Here is a 13,206-nt window from a genome sequence, read left to right as displayed (position 1 = left end):
GACACTGCATTGTTATTTCAACTGGAGCGTATTTCCATATTTTATTCACACAAGTAAGACTGTTAGTTTTTTGCTTCGTATATCTTGCTTGAGACTGTCGATTTTTTAAATGCTATTTATTTATATTGCACCTTTTAATTTAATAACAACAAATTGTCAACTCAGTAAGTAATTAAACCTGAGACCTTGTTCATTGTAGTTTAATTCCTGGGGAGAACGATTTAGAGTAAAATAATAATTTCATTATTTTCTTTTTAATTTTCAATTCAACTTTAGAATACATTATTTATTGCTGCTGTTTTTTATCAAAAATTCATCTAATAATTCTTTTTATTAATATTTTCAGTTTGTCTAAATGTTTGTAGACAAAGACTGAATTTTACCTCCTGAAGGATTTTTAAAAGTAACAAATTACTACAGAGATAGAGAAAACTTTAGATATGGGCATATGTACATATAGGCATCTACAGGGCTGACGACCTGTCATTGGCTGGTAATAGTGGCCACTCAACACACACCGTTACATTTATTATTTTGGTTATGTTTGAACATCCAGATTTCTATAATCCTTCCATGTTTTCAGTCATTACTCAGGTGAAATAATTCAGTGAGATGAATCTTTCTTATACCGATAAAGGTAATGCTTTTTAACTTAACTACAAAAATTATTAGATGTAAGGATTGACGAAACACGAATGATCTTGTAAATATAAGACAGTATATAATGTGGCGACTTTAACCAGCCAATGATAGGTCATAAGTCTTTTAAATGCCAAGACTTTCATACTCCTTTCATATTTCTTTTATAATGTTCTATTATTATTGTATAACCAAATAGTACAAATTTTATACCATTTCCTAAAAAGTGTAAGTAACTCGTGCTGAAATTGAGCTAAGGTAGAGTGGGATTTGAGTCTCGTATCGTTGATTCGTTAGTCCACAGCATTACCACGGGACCGCAACCCGGTTCATTATTGTATCATTAAAGCTTTTTAAGTTGGGTTTTTAAAAAGAGAGATGCGTGTGATGTAATAAATTATTTTTGCATTGCGTACATCTGCGTTGCCTTCGCAACGCAGATGTACGCAATGCACATTGAGGTCATTGAGGTATATAAATAGAGTAAACACGAGAGTTCAAAATATGGTCTCTCAAACTGCGGCCAATTGGCATATGTTTGATAGAACAGATTTTGAACTTTTGTCTCCTCGCAATTACTAAAATGCCTATATTCACGCCAAGATACTGCACAAATCGATCTGGAAAAGCGATGATATAACCTTTCCCCGGTAAGTAATGTTCTTATCTTAATCAATACTTGTTTAAAATAGCTATTTCAATGTCAAAAATTGTCATCATAATATGTTACCAGTTCTTATTATTCGTGAGTTATCTCCTATCTCTGTCCTGTTGCAGAAACGACAAGCAAAAGTGACTTGTATATAGAAGGAAACGACATACTGAAAATAACTTACAGTAGAGCGATGTAAACACTCCGTGGTTTTTACTATACTACGTGTTTTGCTTGCCAAAGTCTACGTGATATGACACGACGACACTTGTTCCCTCCGCTGGTTATTCCTTTTCCTTTAGGGATGACTTTTTTACTTGGATTTGTATGGAGTATCAGTTCTTTATATCATGTCTCAATGATTGAGGTATGTATTTTACAAAAATATTTTACAGATGTGCTCGCAACAATACAGCAATCATAGTAGTCAATTACACAGAATATCAAAGTCCGTATTACAATGTGAATTTAACACATATATCTACATCATCATTTCCCCACCTGCTTCCAGAGGTGCGTAGGGTACTGCATTTGTATTTGGATTGCAGCGAAGGAAAGATGCATAAATTTCTAATTTTTCTTTTAAGGTTATTCATCAGTTTGAAATATTAATACTCGTCAAACAAAATCAAAACATACCTATTCAAAAGAACTGTCTTTTGACAGTTGATGATGCCATGTTTCTTTCTAACAAAAAATAAGAACTGCAATTCTCGGTAACAAAGGTCTACGATGTATGCAAGGGTAGCGATTTGCTGATAAATGTGGACCAATCGAATGTAATGGTTTTTGAAAAAAATGAAAGCATGACTATATGTGAAATCACTGTGAATCAGATTATACTAAAACAAGTAGAGGAATTTGTTTATCTACGAAGTATGTTTACTAGGGATGGAATGACTGAGAAAGATATTGAAAGGAGGTTGAGTGCCGGGAGCAGATTGAACGGTGCACTTAAATCAACCTTGGAAAATAAATGTTTGTCGCAAGAGGCAAAATTAGCAGTTCACAATAAAGTCCTGGCCCCCACGATGATGTATGGAAGCGAAGTATGGACTTGGAAAAACAGGGATGAAAGTAAGCTTAATGCTGTCAAAATACGATCACTAAGGCAAATGTCTGGTAAAACTATGAACGATAGATCCCCAAATGTTTAGATCCGTGCATTATGTAAGGCTGAGATTAGCATTATTGACAAAATCAAGAAAAGATCTCAGAAGCGTTGGTTTGGACATGTACAACAAATATACGGCGAAAGAACGGCAAAAAACATTTACGATGCGAATGTTGATGGATGCAGAAACTAGAGGAAGATCGCGAAAGACATGGCATGACCAAATCCAACAAACACTTGAAGATAGACATGTTGAAAGTTGAAATAATCGGCGAGCGTGCATGAGAAGATGTATGCATATAGAGGAAGCGAAATCTGTATGCGAAGGTAGATCGATGTAGCGTTCTATCCTCTCTGCCTACTTTTACGGGGAAATGGACGTGACGGTTTTTTTATACTAAAAATAATGCAGTCCACCTCATCATCATCACTGTTTTTTGATCTGCATAAGGCACTGCATTCGTACAGCATTTGCAGCGTATCTTGATTCGAGTCAAAACGCTTGACTCACGCACGAAAGGTTCCGGGTTCGATTCCCGGTGAGAACACAAAAATTAAAATGTGATTTTTCTCAAGCCTGGTTGTTCTGTGATGTAATTCACCACTGTAAAATGGGCCTCCTGGCCTGTTGTGGTGCAAAAAAATGAAATGAAATAAAAATAAAAAAAAATATCACATAAAAGGCTCTAAAAAAAATCAGTCTAACAATTCAAGTGCGATCCAGGGATAATAAAATACTCTTTTGTATAACACACTTTAAAATAAATATTTCATGTTGGGAATCGAACCAGATACCTCTTGTCATCATTCCTCTGTCCGCACTTAGGGGTGCATGTAGCACTACATTGTTAAACCAAATGCACCATATTTCAACCGTCTGTTACATGAAGGATGGTTGATCAGACCTACACTACAGGTACACTACTCCAAGTCAGGATCATTTAAATATTGCAGTCCAAACAATACTATTATTTGGCACTAAGTTCGACATGTTGAATGTCATAACAAAATATATTGTTTACTCTTCGGCGGAATAACACATACTGTCATTTCAAGCTTAACATTGGAGCTTCAGAATGAAGTTGGCTGTAGTATTGCCAGATGTAAAAAGGCTAAGATGACACCATCCGTAAATAGCAAAAAATTGTTCAAGTCTATATTAAATTACAATAATTATATTGGACAAGAAAGTACAATTTGGCATGTCTGCAAATAAGGACATGCTTAAAACGTTTTTGCAATATTTAAATTCAAACTTAACTTCTGTTTGGATTCTCAACTGTAAAGAAACTATTTTAATGTACTTCAATTTGCCCGGTCACTATCAACATGGTATATTTTACGTTAACGGGTTAATCGTAAGTTCAACCACATTGATGAATTTTTAAACATCGTTCTTCATTAATAATTTATACGCATTCTTCATTTACGATGTTTGTTTAAGGGAATATGTTAATTTTACATGTAGGTTAGAGATGAACACAACTAATTTTTACAAAATAATAATTTTGTGCTTTTCAAAACCGAACAAATCGATTATAAAGTAAAGGGTTGTTTAACCCTTTACTGCCCAATTGTTATAATTAATAGCGAATAAAATATTTTCTTAAAGATTTATTTTCATATTTTAAATATGTAGACAATATGCCGCCACATAGGTTATAAAAGGTTTGAAAATACAAGAATACAAGTAAAACAAGAATTAACGTTTTTATGGATATATTTTTATGTAATAATGAAAGTTGCGGAAACAATAATAACTTCAAGTGTTTTAAAAGAATGATAAAAATCACCATTTGAACCTTAAAGTGATAACTTAATTTATACGCAATACAAAAATGTTTGAGTATGTCCAAATGCTTGCAGACTGGCTGGATTTCCTCCCTAAGGAGTTACTCATATTCAAATTTATTTCAACAGAGAGGGAAAACATTTTTGAGAAGGGAATATGGGCTTATGAACTGTCGTTGGCTGGTTTAAGTGGCCACTTTACACACTGTGTGACATTCACCTTTCTGCACATGTTTGTAAAGTGGCCACTTAAACCAACCAATGACAGGTCATAAGCCCTGTAAATGCCTAGAATTCAATATTCCCTTCTCAAAAATATTTTCTCTTCTGTTGAAATTAATTTAAATATACGCAAAACGCCCATGCGGAGAAAAACCGCGTAGGGATAATAAACCGATTATTTTAATGACAATTATTTTGCGTCTTCTTTGGTGCAATAAACCGTTTTTTAGTACAAAGTTCTGTTATAAAAGAGAAAAATATCTTTTTGGTAAAAAGACATGGAAGCCAAGGCACTGAAAAATAAATAGTCTGTTTTATCGGAGTATAAAAAATGCTCAAATATTATTATAAGTCTGGATATGAAAACTGTTTTTTTTTCTTGCAAATCAGGACATGATGTTTAATTGATACGGGAAGTACGTTTTCATTAGTTTAAATTAAATGGAATAGAGAAATACCACATAATACAAATATTGATAAAAATATCCAAATGGATTCTCAAAAATAAATTTAACATATTTTTAAAATCAACGTTGATATTGTCGAAAAATGAATTCATTGATAATTTTTAAAATAAAATTGTAAAGATATACACTTTCACGAAAAATCGACATGATTGGTCGTGACACTCGAGACGCCAAGATTCAGTTTCATCTACAATGTTTTGCATTTTTGCTTACTGAGTGCTTTTTTGTACGGGCCGTTATTGTCGCGTGGATTTCACGAAGGATTTTGACTGTGAATTATATCCGTTGTGCATCTGGGTACTATGCAGTATTTGTGAACATTCCTTCTACACACACAATGAAGAAAAAATAGTTGTAAAATGTCAAATTGAATAAGGCACGAATTGGACGACCTGTAAATGTAATAGTGTGTGAGAAAAAAAAAAAAACAAAAAGCACGTTAATTAAAGGGATACGAAAAAAGGAAAAAATCTAATAAAATACCTACATTAAAACAATGATGATAAAAAATATTTAACCGGGTTTTAGTCCCGTGGCTAGTGTCATGGACTCACGTATCAGTGGTTTGAGGTTTGCACACCACTCTACCATAATTTAGTTGTTATTTTCTAATAATTAGTTGTTTACAACTCGTTAAAAATAGCCCCTAAAATTGAAATGTTGTGGTTAATCATATACGAGTAAAAACACAAATAATTTTTTTTTATTAAAAAAAAAAATGTTTCAATCAAACTTAAACAAAATTTAATTAAATTTGGTTGAAAAAACTAAAATAAAACTTTTAAAGTAATAAAAAGGTCATTCAAATCTTAAATCGAAAATTGCTTATGTGTGAATGATGGAACGTTTTAAAATAAAATATTTTGTTGTTCCTTCTAACACAAACGAATTGAATGTTTATTTGGTTTATTGATAGACACCAACACATTTACATAGGGTAATTAAATATTCGATTGCAGTTTACATATTTGTAATATGTATTTGAACTTTTGATAGCAAAATTGTTCTTCTGTTGTAAGCCGAGCTTTCATGAATTTAATCTATTATACGCACACACTTTTTTATCGTATAAATTTAAATTGTTATTAAAACAAAAACATAAATGATAATAAATCTTTTTAAAACCAGTTGAATATTTCATGGACCATATTATTTAAGCTGAAACTTTAAAACACGATTTTGCCAATAAATCAGTTAACGTCATATAATTGTGACAGGTTTCATAATAAGCGTCCAAACTTTAAATGCGTTGTAAAAACAAGTATAACTAATTCAAGCTTAATGTCGTAAAACCTTAATAAGCGATAAAACTTTATTTTAAATTGAAGGGATTCACGATAATTGTTCATCAAAAACAATTTCCGTAAATTCAATAAAAGTAGTAAAAAAATTGACGATGGAAAATAAACTCGCCTTTATACATATAAGTTTTAATCTAATTAAGAGTACTAGTAACGAGAGAACCCTTTTAATATATATTAACGCCTTTATTTTTTTGCCTTTTCTTTCACAGTTAAAGCTGTTTTATCAGAATAATTAAAATCTACAGTATAATCTCAATTTTCACATTCAAATCACGGTTTTATTTAATTTTTTAGTTTCTCCTATGCTTTTTATCTTCCATCCCACTTTTCCGCCCTCTTTTCTTCGTAGTAAAGTTTAGATGTTATGTTTCATTCAAACGTGTTTCTATGGTTGTGAGAAAATGACCTTAATATTTTTCGTATACCCAACCAATACATAAGTATATGTATGTTTATAAAATGTCCAAATAAAGTATAACCTAATTTAAAATTTACATTTAAAGCACTAATTTTGTGGTTAATTATTGTAAAAAAAAATTTTTTTTTCCACCGACCAGTTTTATAACTAAACAGGCTTCTTTATTTAAGTATAGTTAACAAATAAATTTAATACTGTTTTATTTAATCAACGTTTAAATAATATACTGCGTATGAAGCTAAAAAAATAAATATTTTGGTCTTATAACGACATGGATAATAATAATAGTCATGGTTTATTTTCAAAAATCTAAATTTCTGTATCTCTTACATACATACTTAGGTAATAAATTTCTCTGTATTATGTCTAGTCTGCCTAACTAGGTACAACCTGTTTTAAGGCAGACATTTTTATGCAAAAATAAACAATAACATGACTACCTTCTTGTTTATTTATTATAGAAATAAAAAATATTTATACACACCATTTATTATTTAAGGCTATTTTTTTAGTAAGTTTTACGTTTTTTCTCTACATTAATCCAGTTACAATTTCATTACAAATGAAATAAATTAAACTCGAATTTTATTAAATTAAATTTAAACCTGCATTCTTAACAACTAATAATAAAGGAACACTGTTTAAAAATCACAAAAAAATAAATAATGTTTTTTTTTTAATGTACATAATAAGCTTTATAATGTTTGGTTATGGTGTGATTTGTTTATACGTAACAAACTTATAAATTTGAATATCTCTTAATAGTTATTTTGACTTAATGCTTTTTCCCAGAATGCTCAGGAACTTTTAGAAGGGCATTAATGTTTAATAATAAAATAAAATAAAAAAGAAATACAAAACAGAAATTAATATTTAAAATATGTACACAATAGTCATAAAGTTTTTTTAATTTATTCTTTACTAGCTAATTATATTCGATAAGCCTTGTTTATACTTTATTATCGTCATTCCTTTTCAACACCTTATGGTGCATAGAGAACTGCATTGGTACACCAATTGTAGCGTATCTTGATCATTTTTGTTATACAAAGTTAAAATGATCAGTATTACGCTTCTAGTACCAGTACAGGGACTATGAAATATTCTAGGGTAAAAAAACTTTAATATTTTAAATCGATCATGTCAGGAATCGAACCCAAGACCTTTTGCATAGTAGGTAAACGCGCCGACATGACCATGACTTTTTTTTTTCAAAAACGTTTTCTATCTCTGTAATAATATTAATCCGAATATTTCGTTTTCGCTTTTGTAAAGGTGTACTCTTTCAAATATATATTATTTAATCGTAATTAAAAAAATAATTGATATTCTAAAAATTAGCGCAATAAATTGTGCGGCGAAATTCTATAAAAATTTAAAAAATTGATAAAATTGTTTTAAATGACATCACTAGTACATCCAAATCAACCAATGATCGAGTGTTGTGGTGGTTTTCTGGTTTACGATAAGCAAATTCACCAATCAGTTAAACTCACCGAGGAAAATTGTGACGTCACACGTGGAATAATTTAAAAATCACAAAACTTAAAAAAATGATGGCGCTGATAATACTTTACTAAAAAATTGGCTTGGTTCGACACTATATTAATAAATAAAAATAATCGAAAATACCTAACATCTTCATTAAACTGTCGGTAAACCCATATAAAAGGCAACAATTATTGAAACGCGGACTAAAAATATGGTCGGTTCTTTTTTATATATGTTCCACAGAAGGTCCATATTTTTGCCTTAGAGTCCCTTGGGACCAGAACCTTCTATGTATGTTGGTGTAATCTCCAGCTAAGCCCGATATTTGTTACGCCTTTCATGTTAGACATAAAGATACCTATATTCTGCAGTCTACAAACGGGCTTACTAAAATGTGAACATTCTTTATATCGGATTTGGCCGAATTGTTTCTGCGAAAAATGTATCCGGAAAAGAAGCATAATTCTTTTTTCGCACCATTGAGCAGTATTTTACATTTCATTAAATTTGTTGACATAACTTAATATAAACTGTCGCTGAAAATTCAAAACACCTACTCAAAATGAAGAATCGCTTATTGTTAAACACTTTCAGAACTGAAGTTATTCTTGTGAAAATATATTTTTTTTATTATTCTTCTTCTTCTACATTGTCATCCCTTCTATATATCTTTTGGATCTGTTTTTTTTGTTTATTTTTTTACAATATACATAAAAGGTAAGACAGAGTATAAACAAAATATAGGGTAATTACATAGCAATGAAATACATATTTACAGTAAAAATAGTAAACAAAAAAATTCCACCAAGGCATGGCCCGTTCGTAGGTAAACAAGAAATGTTTATAAATTTTTGCTCCTATAATAAATATACAGTTATAGTATTTTTGTGTTATATAAGAAAGAGAAAAAAAACTGTAAAAGATTAAAACGTATTTTTATATTTTTTATTGTAATTAAAAAATGAAATAAAAAATATAAAAAAACATAAAAATATACCATATTATTAAAGGGCAACAAAATATATCATATAAAATAAAGCTAATATCTTTAGTTTGAATACAATATCTGTTTGTTCCGCTGTTTTTTTCTTGGGACACCGACTGTCAGCTTTAAAGTGCATTCCTCTACATACCCGAAACCGTTTTAAATGCCGTGGGTCTTTCTATCGGTTTCACTAATACAAAAAAGCACTTGAGGTGATTTTCACAAAAATGGTTATATAATTCAAATAGATGAATTATTTAATTATATATATAGTTATAAACAAAAAACAATATTTTTTACTCTTTTATAATTTTTTATTTTGTTAATCGTAATCTTCATAAAGTTTAACTGTACTACTTTTACTCCCTTTTCACTGTCGGTTTGGTAAATTATGGAGGGCCTTTGTTGGATATTGGAATTCTTCTTCATGGCCATATTTCAAACATGAACGGTAGCAAAAACTGTATTTGCTTGTATCACAATGTCCATTATGCTAATTTTATAAATTTAAATGTCTCATATCAGATTATTATTATTATCATTATTTTTATTAACTTCGACTCACTTCAAATAAGTCACTAATAAATAAATATCATAATCATGCATGTAGTACCGCTTATTTAAAGGTTATTAAACACAAAAATTCGATCAAGTCACAGTAAAAGGATTGTTAGAAGGTGGGTACTACATTTGACAATTTCAACGCCGACTGTTAGCTATCGCGCCGCCTCTTCGAGGGTCTGCCTGAAAGTCTTCTTCCTACGGGGCTCTTTTGTAGTGTGATACTTGGACGTTTGTCTTCATCCATTATGTTAACATGTTCATTGTAGTGCCTTCTTTGTCTTCTCCATTTTAGTAAATCTTAAGTACCGCAAGTGCTCTGAATATCAGCGTTTCTCATCCGCATCTCTCATCCGAGATCTTGTCTTAGAAGTGTCTATCCATGCCTCTGTTCTATGGGTGGCTATCAGTTTTACGTTGATTATTTGATTTTTTTTTGCTATTTTTATGTTTTTTTTTTCTTTTATAGTTTTAAAATTATTAAACGTTTATTTGTTTATAATCCATGGGTCTCAAATCGATAATTAGCTGAAATAATTAATTTTACAACAAATGTTTTATCGATCAAATAAATTAAATTTTAATGCAATATTTTAAAAACTTGCCGTTAATACATAAAATGTCAAAAGACAACAATAATTTGCTCCGAAATAAACAAACCAGCCAGAAGTCAGCTGTCAAAGCTAATAGCGAACTTTTCTGGTTAATTCTAATAAAAAAAAGACGTACTCAGGGGTTCCAGTTATGAAAAAATAAACTCGCTGCTTTCGAATTTCGGTAAATACGAGAGAAAAAACATCATTCAATTCATGTTTATTTTATTAAATATCCAGACTGAAATGCTTAAGCGGTGTAATTTTTTTTTTGTGTTATAACGCACATTTGAATTTTATATTAAAAAACTCACTCGAACGCACACAAAAAATAAAGCGTATTTAACATTCAAATAAACTGCTTGTTGAATTAGCCAGGTTCTAAATTACTTCCAATGTAACGGCCTAGATAATGAATTATAAATAATTTTGTTCGTGCATACGCGAATAAGTTAATTTTCTCAAGAAGTAAATAAAAGCCACTTCCAAAGTAAATTACATTTAAGTACAAAATATACCTTGTTCAAGTAGAATTCCACTTTGTAATGAAAACATTGTTACTCTGTAAATACCATTAGGTATATTTTAATTCGTGAAACAAAGTTACAAGGTTAAACTGATCCAGCTTAACCCTACATTACTGTACATATTTTCAACTGATAGTGTCACTAAACAGCCTACAAATACGAAACATTTTTTCAATCTATCAAAAATATTAAACCACCGATTTAATATAGATTTAATATAGATTTAATCTGCATCTTTAAAAAAAAAAATGGTTTATTTGACGTCCCGACAATTCTCCAGCAAATGCCTCTTGATGTTCCTTCAGGTAGACTTAGGAATTATGAAATTCTGTTCGTCGGTTATTGCAAGACTAATTATTATGATTTCCAGGCACCTTTACCCAGAATTATCAGAAATCTTGGCTAAAACCACTACCTGAATTATTTTGGCTATAAGTTGAATAAGTTGACAAATCCAATACCTGTACTCTTTTATTTTTATTTTAATTAACACTTATGTCAAAACACCCGATGACAAACCATTCGTTGATAGGTGCGAAGGTTTTCACAGTCACTCTCATCAATATGTAACTTCGAAACAAATTCAACTTACACGATATCACCCAAAAATATACATATTGATATTAGTTGATAGTTTATCGATACAAATATTGTTTTGTAATTTAAAATAGTATTACAATAACATGTGTATTTTCTTAAATAAGACGCTATTAAATAACAAATACATACAATACGATACACGATCAGATTTATACCCCACCACGCACATCGGACATTTTGGATCTTTCTTGGAACGGGTATACCTACTTAAATAGATGCAATAAAAAAAAACAGGGGCAAATATTCGTATTTAAAATATTATATAATGCTATTTTATATTGTATTATTTAATTAATTACTCACTGTTATTTGGCATATTATTTATAACTCTCATTTCTTACTATCGCATAGAATTTCTAAAAACCGTATCTCAACTATCATTTCAACTGTCTTTATATATATAATTCCTCTGTACGTGTGATGTCACCGCACTCCTCCTAAACGGCTTAACCGATTAACGTGATGTTTTCAGAGAATTATAGGTTTTTAAGCTGTGCGTGTTCGTTGATATTAAAATCTTCAATCGAATGTGTAAAAAAAGCTAGGAGCATAAATGTTTTATTCGTCGATCTACCAGAGTTGCATTCGAGGAGAATGCATTCGCAAAAAATGGAAAGATGTTGTTTTTTTGTGTATAAAAAAAGTTTGTTTTTGAATATTTACGAACAACATTTGTTTTTTGTGGATCTCAATCACATTCTTTCCTTAAATTCCTTATAATTTCTACCCAATTATTTCTTTTTATTAGATTTTTGGTAACACTAAAATAATATTAAATTCAAAACATTTCAAAAAATCGTATTCCTACATAAGTACACCACTCTATTGGTGAGACGACCGGAGTTTGACGTTTGCAAAAAGAATGCCATATTTAAAAAAAATAATTATTTTATGTTTTGGAATTCAACCATAAACAAGTACCTACTACAATTCAATATTTTTGAATATCAACAATTTTTAGTTTTGGAATTTGATCACAAACAAGTACCTGGATGAAAAGTATTTTTCAAAGATGATATATATATATATTTTGATAATTTATATAGCGCCGTTTTTGTGAAAATCACCTCAAGGGCGCTAGATGATAGCACGCAATCCAACGTTCGGGCAGGACAACGTCTGTCGGGTCTGCTAGTGTTTTATATATCTCCAACTTAGAACAGACTGAGCCATGTTAGATGGAGACTATTCTAACCTGAAGACGCTCCTTATTTATTTTGGCATTCACTACTTTTATATAGATTTCCTGGTATTAAATATGTAGTTGTTTATGCAATACATTTATAACTAAATAAATAAATATTTTTGTATTTCCCTATTGATTTTAATAATACTAAAATGTTGTTTATGCGATTGTGAATGAATTTAAATTTGTAAAAATTATATTTTAATATTTACATCTGATTATATTTTAAAATTGTTTTCTTCAGAATTTTATTATTAATTATTTATACCTTGTTTTTCTGGATTGTTATTCCATTGCATCATATGTCGTTATAATTTTATCTTATTAATTTTATAACGTATTTTTTATTTTTAATTATTATGAATTGACACGGACACTGCCTAGAAAACCTTAAAAAGTTCATCAACAATTGTCATTTTGAATGAATTTATAATTTAATAAATTTGATTTCTAGACATATTTTATTTGTGTATTTTGCCTATTAATACAATACAATCCAATACAATACTACTAACACAGATAATGTTTTATTGCGTGCGGGCATTTTTATTTTTAATTGTATTGTAGTACTGTTTTTATATTTTTTCTGTCTGCTTCTGTGAGATGCCCAATTAATTGTTAATTTATTTTCTAAGTAATATTTTCTAAGATTTATG

Source organism: Micrasema longulum, unplaced genomic scaffold (genome assembly GCF_059751315.1).
Source record: "Micrasema longulum isolate JH-2025_06_02 unplaced genomic scaffold, ASM5975131v1 h1tg000502l, whole genome shotgun sequence".
NCBI lineage: Eukaryota > Metazoa > Arthropoda > Insecta > Trichoptera > Brachycentridae > Micrasema > Micrasema longulum.
This window is presented reverse-complemented; position numbering follows the sequence as displayed.